The sequence below is a fragment of the Nannospalax galili genome, unplaced genomic scaffold (assembly GCF_000622305.1).
Source record: "Nannospalax galili isolate Female #2095 unplaced genomic scaffold, S.galili_v1.0 scaffold115, whole genome shotgun sequence".
In the NCBI taxonomy this organism is placed as follows: Eukaryota; Metazoa; Chordata; class Mammalia; order Rodentia; family Spalacidae; genus Nannospalax; species Nannospalax galili.
In genome coordinates, this window is record NW_008340588.1 from 2,509,982 (window position 1) to 2,519,754 (window position 9,773).

Below are 9,773 nucleotides of genomic sequence, written 5' to 3' on the forward strand. Positions count from 1 at the left end.
AAACATTTCATTTAGGTGGACAAGGTAATTTTTTATTGCCTGATTAAAAATCATAAGTCCTAACCAGGAATGTATGTTCTTTAAAGTAAGTGGTCATTTATGTAAAAGAAAGGAAAAATAGATCTAACAACTGAAAATCTATTCTTTAAGGAGCTACTTTTCAAGTTCATAGACAATGATATCTATGGTAGGCAAAAAATTCCCTTATTTCTTTCACTCATTGAAATATCTTTTCTCCCTTTAGCAAACATAATTTTTGACTTTATTCTCAAAGCCACTGCCATCTCCAATTTTACATATGACTGAGCACTGAAGTGCTTTAGTAAGTAACTCTAGTACAGCATTTTTACCTTCCATTCATATGAGGCTAATTTTTCCAACTTATTAGACTTTTCTTACCACATTTATGTTGGACTCCCTCAGCTGTCTCAATAGAAACCAACTTTCTCATATTATCATGAAATCTAAATATGATATAGTAACAAAAGCAACATTAAAAACAAAATATTAACATACAAATAAAGTCAATATTAGATATTCTAGTTCATATTACAGCCAAATGTGGCTGGAAACTGAATCCAAGATCGTGACAGACTTTCAAAGCTACACATAGGAAAGGCGAGACTGGCACAGGCCCTGGAGAAAGAGTTCCATCGAGGAGGATCCATGGGAATACGAAGGGAGACCAACTGCTGGGAGAGAAATGGGGAAGCAAAGTAATAGGAAATGTTCTTTTTCGTGTATATAGTGCCCACATATATGGAAGTGTACCCATGTCATACAATGGCGACAAGGGCAAATGAGGGCATTGAATTTCTTGGAACTGGAGTTATGGATGGTGGGGATCAAACCTCAGTCCTCTACAAAAGCAGTCAGTGCCCTTAACCACTGAGATATCTCTTCAGCCCCACGATGATCTTCTTGAAAATTTCAATCAGTCCTGGGGCAAAATATATAAAGAGAGGAAGATAGCTACATACACAGGGGAAAAGTACCAGCAGTGGGAAAGAAATATTCCCACTAACAGCTCTGTCTTGATGCTGGTGCTTCCTGATAAATTGTTCTATACAGGTTGTGCTGTTTATAGCAAGCTCTACATGATGCATTCCAAGGCACTTCCTAAGCTTTTCCCTGTATCTTCTGTTAACAAAATAACCCAACTTCTACATTTTCCCATTATCTTCAGGAGTTTTCATGTATCTCACATAAATACTGTAGTCCTTTTTTCTTTCTTGAATTCACACATATAATTCAATTGAAGTCACATTTCTTGTCTCTTATGCAAGGTATGCACTGAGTAAATATGAATCACTTACTTTTTCCAAACCATATACTACATCTTCTCTAAGGACTGTTCCTTCTTTATAAAACACTTGTCCTTCAATTTATCCCCTGTGGACCACGTGCTGAGTAACACAAAGTTGGACTAAACTGTGTCTTATTCAATGCAGTTTTTATGATGCTGACAAAAAAAAAAAACTTTACTGTAGATGTTCTTTATAGGTATCTCTATGTTGACTAACTCCATGGGATTGATCCACCTGTGTATATTAAATTCAAATACTTCACTGGGAAAGGGAGCTAGCTATGATCAGTGCTTAAAGACTCTGGGTGAAGGGACAATGCAGCATTTAAAACGTTTGTATGCTTTTGTGAAAATATATTTCAATTTATTTAACTTTTATGAAAATTATTCATAGCAGTAGTATCCTATAATTAGTATTAGTTTACTTTTGTTATATGATAATTGATATGTAGTAGATAAACAAGATAACTGTACAGTCCCAGGAGTATCACGTAGATGACTTTACAAAACGTTATTGCAGTTTTCAAATGAGAAAATGTAGGTGAGTTCCTTATCATATATAGTATCTGTGAAAATGCTCTTAAAATCTATTTCCTTTTTACCCCAGAGAACATATAGTCACTGGGGTTGGATCTCTTTAGTATGCAATGATCAAGTATTTTGCTTTTGAATTCTGAAAGTGAAATATGTACCATATGCATGACAAGATATCATTTCCTAAATATTACTAAACGATTCTAAATGTTGCATAAGTATTTTGAAGGGAAAATATTTAGATTATGCTTCTGTACACAGAAGGCTTCATTTATGGATTTCAGTACAAAAATCACTAAATCAAGGGAAATACTGAAGGAACTGAAATTATGTGAACTGTACTAGTTGGATGACACACTAAAATCCATAGCCAATCCATTTCCACTTCACAGAACATTGACATCTGCAAAGGCTTAAGGAGATTTTTCAGTTATGTTGAAGTCACTATGGTTTGAAAAATAAGAGGCAGAAACGTTCTATTTTGTAGTGCTGTTAATCACTCCCCAAGGATTGTCCCTGTCTCTTACCAGTGCCAGAAATAACAACCAGAGCCTTGCAAGTGCTTTGCTTTTTTAAAATATATATTAATATATATTAAAATAGTATATAGATATTGGAGCCTTTAAACAAAACATTCTCTCAGCTGGGTCTTTGGCTTCATTCCTCATTATATTGACCATCTAAATCCAGTACCGTAAGAACAAGATTAGGCATACCATAAATTTCTATTGAAATAACAAATTAATTACAGATACTGATGAGGGAAACAGCAGCACCTGGAACCTGTTTATGTTTGATTGCGTGCCAGACTAGATCTCTCTAGGGAAATAAGTGCAGACTCACAGACTCACAAAGATTTAGCTCTTCCGTAAATATGAAAAAGACATGTCCCTTCTACAGGGTTATTTATGGAGAGTAATTTGTTCTAGGATTTCCTACAGAGTACACCAATGGAGTAATGCTCTCCTGCTGAAGGGGAAAGCATTCAGAAGGAACTGATTGATTAGAGGGAGATATTTAGTGTTCTTGACAGTGACCATAAGAACTGTATCGCTAAGCAGGAGGCAGGATGACATTGTGATATATTTGAACTATGTTCAGTACTGATTTAATGATTTTATTTTTAACGTGGTATAGAGAATGAGAATGTTCTAGGAATGTGAAAAGGATGAAATAGGGTTCAAGAAATCCATAGTGTGGGGGCAGATAATAAAATCCCCATTCATTTCTCCTTTTCTCTGAAACAGCAACATCTTCAGAAAGGTGCTATTAGGTTTAAACTCTCAAACATTTACATGTTCAGTGTTTGACATTTACTAGGGCTTCCCTCACCTGTTCAGAAGAAGCACTTAGGAGAGAAGTTTCTTCATTTAAGAATTATAATAAAAATTCACATATTATTTTAATTAATTTGAAGATGACTTTTATGCTTTCTTATTATTCATTGTTGTTTACAGAGTTGGAGGAAGGCATTATGAAGTAAAACTAGGTATCGTGTTGGAGATTTTATATTCAACTTTCATTCTAGGATTTAAGTCTAAACACCAAATGAACATTATGCAAACTATTAGCTCTAAGTTTTAAAATTTAGGAAGTTGATCATGTTTTTACTAATCAGCACACATTGAAAATCACATTCCCTTTAAGTTTCTTGATTAAATACATTATTCAGGTAGCTAAATTTTTACAAATTTGTCATATGCATACTGTTTTAAATAGGTTTCTTCTACATTGGAGTCAAGACTTCCTTTCAAAGGACAGAATTCTAGCAAAGCCAGCTCCTTGTCAAATTACTTACTTGTAATTAATTCCCTTTGAAAATAGTTTTGTTATATTTATGATTATTATTATTAGAGTGAACAATTAAGCATAGGATTTTTTGCTTCCTTTTTTTATTAGTTATTTAAATCTTACTGTTAAAAATCTACATAGAAATAGTTACTTTTAATTATTCCACTTTATGTACTCCTATAACTCAAATATTCTCACCTTTGGGATGACATAAAAAAATAATTTTTATAGTACTTAATATCCATTATCATATTAAGTTAAAGATTTATGGCAACTTTGAATTTATTTTCAAAGAATGTATATGTTGGTTTTGGTTTTGATGTATCAATGGAGGAGAAAAGAAAATTGTGTTTGGTATGCACATGTGTGTATACATACAAATACATAGACATGCACCCATAATTGACATACATACAAATATATCCTAAAAGTCATTGTCAAATAAATAAAGCACACATTGCTATTGTCATGGAAAGTTTCACCTTGGCTATTAGAGGCACGCTATTAGTTCCAAAACAAGTGTATTACATTCTAAGAGTATTGTCTAGAGAAAATACTGTCTTGATTTTTCCATCATTAAACAGAGCAAATAAATACATGTTTGTAATAAATTCAAATGAGATCATCTACATATAAGTGTGCAATAAGTATTAGAATGAAAGGAACAGTGATTTCTGAAGTTTAGGAAAGGAATTGATCACAGTAACAATGTATTTAATCAGTCACATATTTTAACTTTTGCATTTTATTTATTGTTTTTATTTTAAGTGTATGACAATATTGCCTGCATGTATGTAAGTGAACCCATGTCATGCAGTTTCCACAAAGGTCAGAAGAAGGCTTTGGATCTCCTGGAACTGGAGTGACAGATAGTTGTTAGCTGTAATGTGGGTTCTGGGTTCTCTGCAAGAGCAGCCAGTGCTCTTAACCACAGAGAAATCTCTCCAGGCCCAGCCTCTTCATTCCATGGAATTTGAAAGACCAAAATATATGTAGTTTTCAATTTATGTAATATATTTTGGAAAGATTTTTGCTAGATTCATTTTTATAGATTTCCATATCAATGTATGAGTAAAAATGTATTTTTATTATACTTATGTATTTGAGGGGTTGCACATATCACAGCATCTCTGTAGAAGTCAGAGGACAACTCAGAGAAGTTGGTTCTCTCCTCCACCAAGAGAGTGTCACGGATTGTATGCTGGTCTTCATTCTGGGGCAACTGATTTTACCAGCTGAGCCATCTTGTTAAAGAAAAAAACATTTAATTGATTGTTTTTTACTTTTAGTTACTGAAATAAATTTACTCTCATCAAAATATTCTTGTTCTTAATTATATTTGAGCTTTTTCACAGCTTGTTCAAATTTTTAACAAAGAATAAATTCTTCTGTGCTTGAACTTTCTATGAGCTAAGATTGCAAAACATATTGGAAGATATGAAAATTAAAGTGATGCTATTTCTTAACTGAGTCATTTAAAAGTTTTTTAACTTTTCCCAGTAATAATAGCATAATTTAAAAGTTTCTCAGGTAACTTTAAGAAAAAGAAAGATTTGTTTCTCATAAAATACTTCAATGTGATTTCAGGAATTCCAGAGTACCATTTTTGTACATGTCTTGCCTATTGCTAACTAATACAATACTTAATAATCACATGTAACTATTGAGCACTTAAAGTATTAGGACCCTGGAAGAAGTGAATTATTTTTATGCTAATTAATTTATTTGTGGATTTTTTGAAATAAGATTTTTTTATGTAGCTTAGGCTGGCCTTCAAATCATTATGATCCTCCTGCTTCATCCTCTTGACTGGAGTTGTACACCATATTTAATAAATTTAATTTAAATAGACATATTGATTGGAGAGCATAGTGAAGTGAGGTTACAAATGGTTAGCTAATTCAACAAGCTGAAAATGTATTTTCTAAGAAAATATTTTCAAATAATTAAAAATTTTTTAGATTTCTGTATTGTTAATTTTATATTATTAACTAAAATACAGTCCTCAGATTCTCGTTCTTTGCCTCTCCATTTCCCTCTAGATCTCTGACTCATATTCTATCTGTATACCTGTCTTTGTCTAGTTCTCCTCTTTCTCTTTCACCTTTGTCTGTCTCTTTCTCTGTCTCTGTCTTGTGTCTGTGTTTGTCTCTATCTCTGTCTCTGTCTCTCTCTCTCTCTCGTGTGTGCATGTGTGTGTGTGTGTGTGTGTGTGTGTGTGTGTGTGTGTTGCTCCCTGTATTTACTTATGTTCTTAGGTGTTTGTGTGTCAATCCAGCAGTAAATATTTCTCTCTCTGAGTGGCACATTTTTTTCTAAAGACTAATGTAGTTGAAGGATCAGGTTAGCTATAGAATTATATTTAAGGGACTAGGACATTTGTGATCTGCTCTGATGTGCTTCCCACCATGGCTATCTAGCATCCCAGCACAGGCCTAAATGGGCACTGGGCCCCTCTCATCACAGACTGGAACAACAACGACTTCTTCTTCTTCTTCTTCTTCTTCTTCTTCTTCTTCTTCTTCTTCTTCTTCTTCTTCTTCCTCTTCCTCTTCCTCCTCTTCCTCTTCTTTTTCTTTTCTTCTTCCTCTTTTTTTTGTTTCTTTGAGACAGGGTCTCTCTGTAGCTCCAGCTGACCTGAAACTCACCAAGTAGACCAGGCTGGCCTCAAACACACAAAGATCTCTGCCTCTGCCTCCCAAATGCTGAGATTAAAGGCATGCACCTCCATGCCTGGACTAAGACTAGAAAGTCTAAGACCAGGAGCCGCATAAACCTTCTCTCCTTCAAGCTGGCTGTCTTGGTCAGGTATTTGCTGGAGAGGTGGAAAGCTGACCAGCACAGCACCTGATCCATCTTTGTACCACTGGCTTCACTGACTCTTTATAGTGGAGCTCCTTCTGGGAAGACAGAAGTTACCCACATCTGTTTCTGCCTTCCCTTAGTCTCTACCTATGTCCATCTTCAGCATACACTTGTCACGTGGCTGTCCCCAGTTCATCCAGATGCTTTAGAACATCATCTTCTGTGCACAGAAGGAAACCACACTGCTATGTTCACCCTCAACATAGCAAATTTGTTCAATCTCAACCACAGTTGGCTTTCTTCCTTTATCCTGAACAGATGTTAACACACTCCTTTCCTGAGTAGGACAGGCACCTGTTCTTATCTGCATGCCTCGCATCTTCTGGAAAGGTACAATGAGGTCCCTGAGGATATAGACATGTACGTGGCCCATGTACACCTTGCCAGAAAGGTATAAGAACATAGCACATAGAACTTGGACTTTGATTTATCTGCTTCTGAAATTTTGAATATCTGCACTTTCATTTGTTGATTCCACCATTTCTCAGCATCCTTTCTTGTCTGTAGTGTGTATTCCTCTGTCCACTCCCCTGTTATACTGTAAATACTTTTGACACATCCTGGAATTACTTTTCTTTCCTACTGGATGGCAGACAGGTGGCCCACCATTTCGCTACCTTTACAGAAGAGAGGCATAAAAACCCAGTCTCTGCCAAGTTGATGTCGTTCTTTAGGAGGAGAGAAGGCCCTTGAAAGAGGGCAGAGAGCACACTATGAGCAGCCTAGAATCCTCTCAGGTTCTTTCTACTGGCACAGTCCAGCGTTGGCTGCCTGGTCACTTTCTTTCTCTTCTTCGTTTGATCATCATTCCCAGTTCACAGGTTCTGGCTTGCAGTTCCTCTCTGCCTGGCTCACCATGGGCACTGCCATTTTGGCAAAACAAAAGTCCCTGAGTGGCAATTTTATACTCTCATTTCAAGCAAATCAGTTAATATACATAGGAGACATTCAGTAAAGTTTATTTGCTTGTCTCTGTTTTCCTTCTATTTTTGAGACAGTATCTAAACTGCACATCAATTCCTGTTTAAGTATATGTTACTTTTCCCATCATTATGATCAAATACCTGAAAAGAAACAGCATAAGAGAAGGAGAGTTTATTTGGGCTCACAGTTTAAGGGAATAAAGCCTATCATACAGTTCATTAGGCATGAAGTCAGGAGTGGCTGTTCACATTTCATCTGCTGTCAGGAAGCAGATGACAAGGATTGGGGCCGTGCTATCGAACTAAGGCCCACCCTGATTCATTTACCTCATCCAGTAAGGCTCCACCTCTAAAGGCTCCATATCGTCCTCAAACAGTGCCACCACTTTGGACCAAATTTTCAAAACATGTGAGTCTATGAGATGCACTTTTTTCCACTTTTTTCCTATGCCTATTGATATGCTTTTAACTCAAAGGTACTTTATAGAGCGTCAGGCTCTTGTCAAGAGTAAATAGGAAAAGAGAATATTCGTTCTGATGTTTAATTCTGGTTGTCAGGGTGATTGGATTAATGTTAGTGTGGGACATTATTGGAAATGTCTCTAAGAATGGATCCAGAGAAGATTAACTGGAATGGGGGCCTTTGGTGCTGACTGTAGGTACACCAATCAACAGACTTGAGCTAAATAAAGCAGGAGAGAGGAGAAAGCATCTGAGCATTGATACTCTCTCCTCTGCTTCTCAGCCATACCTTCCCTGTCCTGATGGAATGTATTTCTCAGACCATGATCCAAAGTAGCACCTCCTCTCTTAAACTGATTCTTGCCACACATTTGATCACAGCAACAAGAAAAGTAGCTAACAGAGTTTTGATCAAAATCCAAGGTCCATAAATATGTTTTGTTACGGTGTTTCTCTGAGCTCAAACTCTGTTTTCGCGTCTCGTCTTTATGATCTCACTCTTATTATCAATCCTTGAGTGGCACTGTACCATTGGCTCTTATTCCATAAGGAACATTTAATCCTGCATCTCCAGTGAAGTTAAGCTGTAGTTATTTGAGGATCATAGATGTCAAACTGTAGCATACTGACCTATATAACCAGAGTTTGGAGTATACTTTTTTCTTTTTCTTTTTTAAAAATATTTTATTTATTATTTTATTTTATGTGTATGAATGTATTGTCTGTATGTATGTGAGTGCACCCATGTTGTGCAATGCCACAGAGGTCAGAAGAGGGCTTCAGATTCCCCTGGAACTGGAGTTAAGGATGGTTCGTAGGTGCCATGTGGGTGCTGGGAATCAAACCCCTTGTCCTCTGCAAGAGCAGTCAGTGCTTTTAATCTCTGAGCCATCTGTCCAGCCCCCAGAAAACACTTTTCTTCTTTTCCTTTTTTTCCTTTTTTATTTTTTAAATTTTATTTATTTATTTATTTTATGTATTTGTGTGTATTGTCTGCATGTAGGTATGTGCACCCGTGTCGTGCAATGCCCGGGGAGGAAATAAGAGACTGTTGGATCCCCTGGGACTAGAGTTACAGACAGTTGTTGCCGCCATGTGGGTGCTGGGATTCAAATTCAGGTCTTCTGCAGGAACAACCAGTGTTAACTGCTGAGCCAACTCTCCAGCCCCATAGAGTACTTTCTCTTAAAAATTTATTTAGTTGTTTTCTTTTTAATTAGTTTCTATTTTAAATGCTTCTAGTTTACTGACAGATATAGTTAGATTGTTATAGAAGCAATTCCACATACTCTTAAAAATGACAGACTGTGTATGTGCACGTATCTATAACTCAAGGTGGCAGAACTGGGAACTGAAGTGAACTGTGGAGTACCACGTTGTGGGGAAAGAGGACAGCAGTGCAAATTAGAAGTTCAAATGCATAAGAGAGGGATAGAAAGTACATAGAATGTTTTCAAAAGCAGGTGCTTCTGTTGCGCACTGAATTGTTAAGTAGCTGAGCTGTCTATGTCTTTGATTCCTTTTGGATGAAGAAAGTCTAGAAGCTCCATATTACAGGATTAAGGATTGTGGATAAAATAGCTGGAGGCAAACTTTCACAGTAATGTATCTGAAATATAGACATTGATATCTATGCCTTTCAGTCCAGAAGAGTTGAATGTTCTGTCCCATTTCAACAGCTTTCTCAAAGCAATACATGTGAAGCCAGCTAACTTGAGTTCTCTGACACTGATATTGTTAGTGTAAACTCAACAAGATTGCCTCTTGAGTTTTATTAAATCTAATTACAATATACTTCCATTCACTGTGGAATATTTTTAAAAACAAAGTTGTACAAAGATATAACTTTCATCTTTCAGTGTAAATAATAATCATTTAGTAACCAACAACAA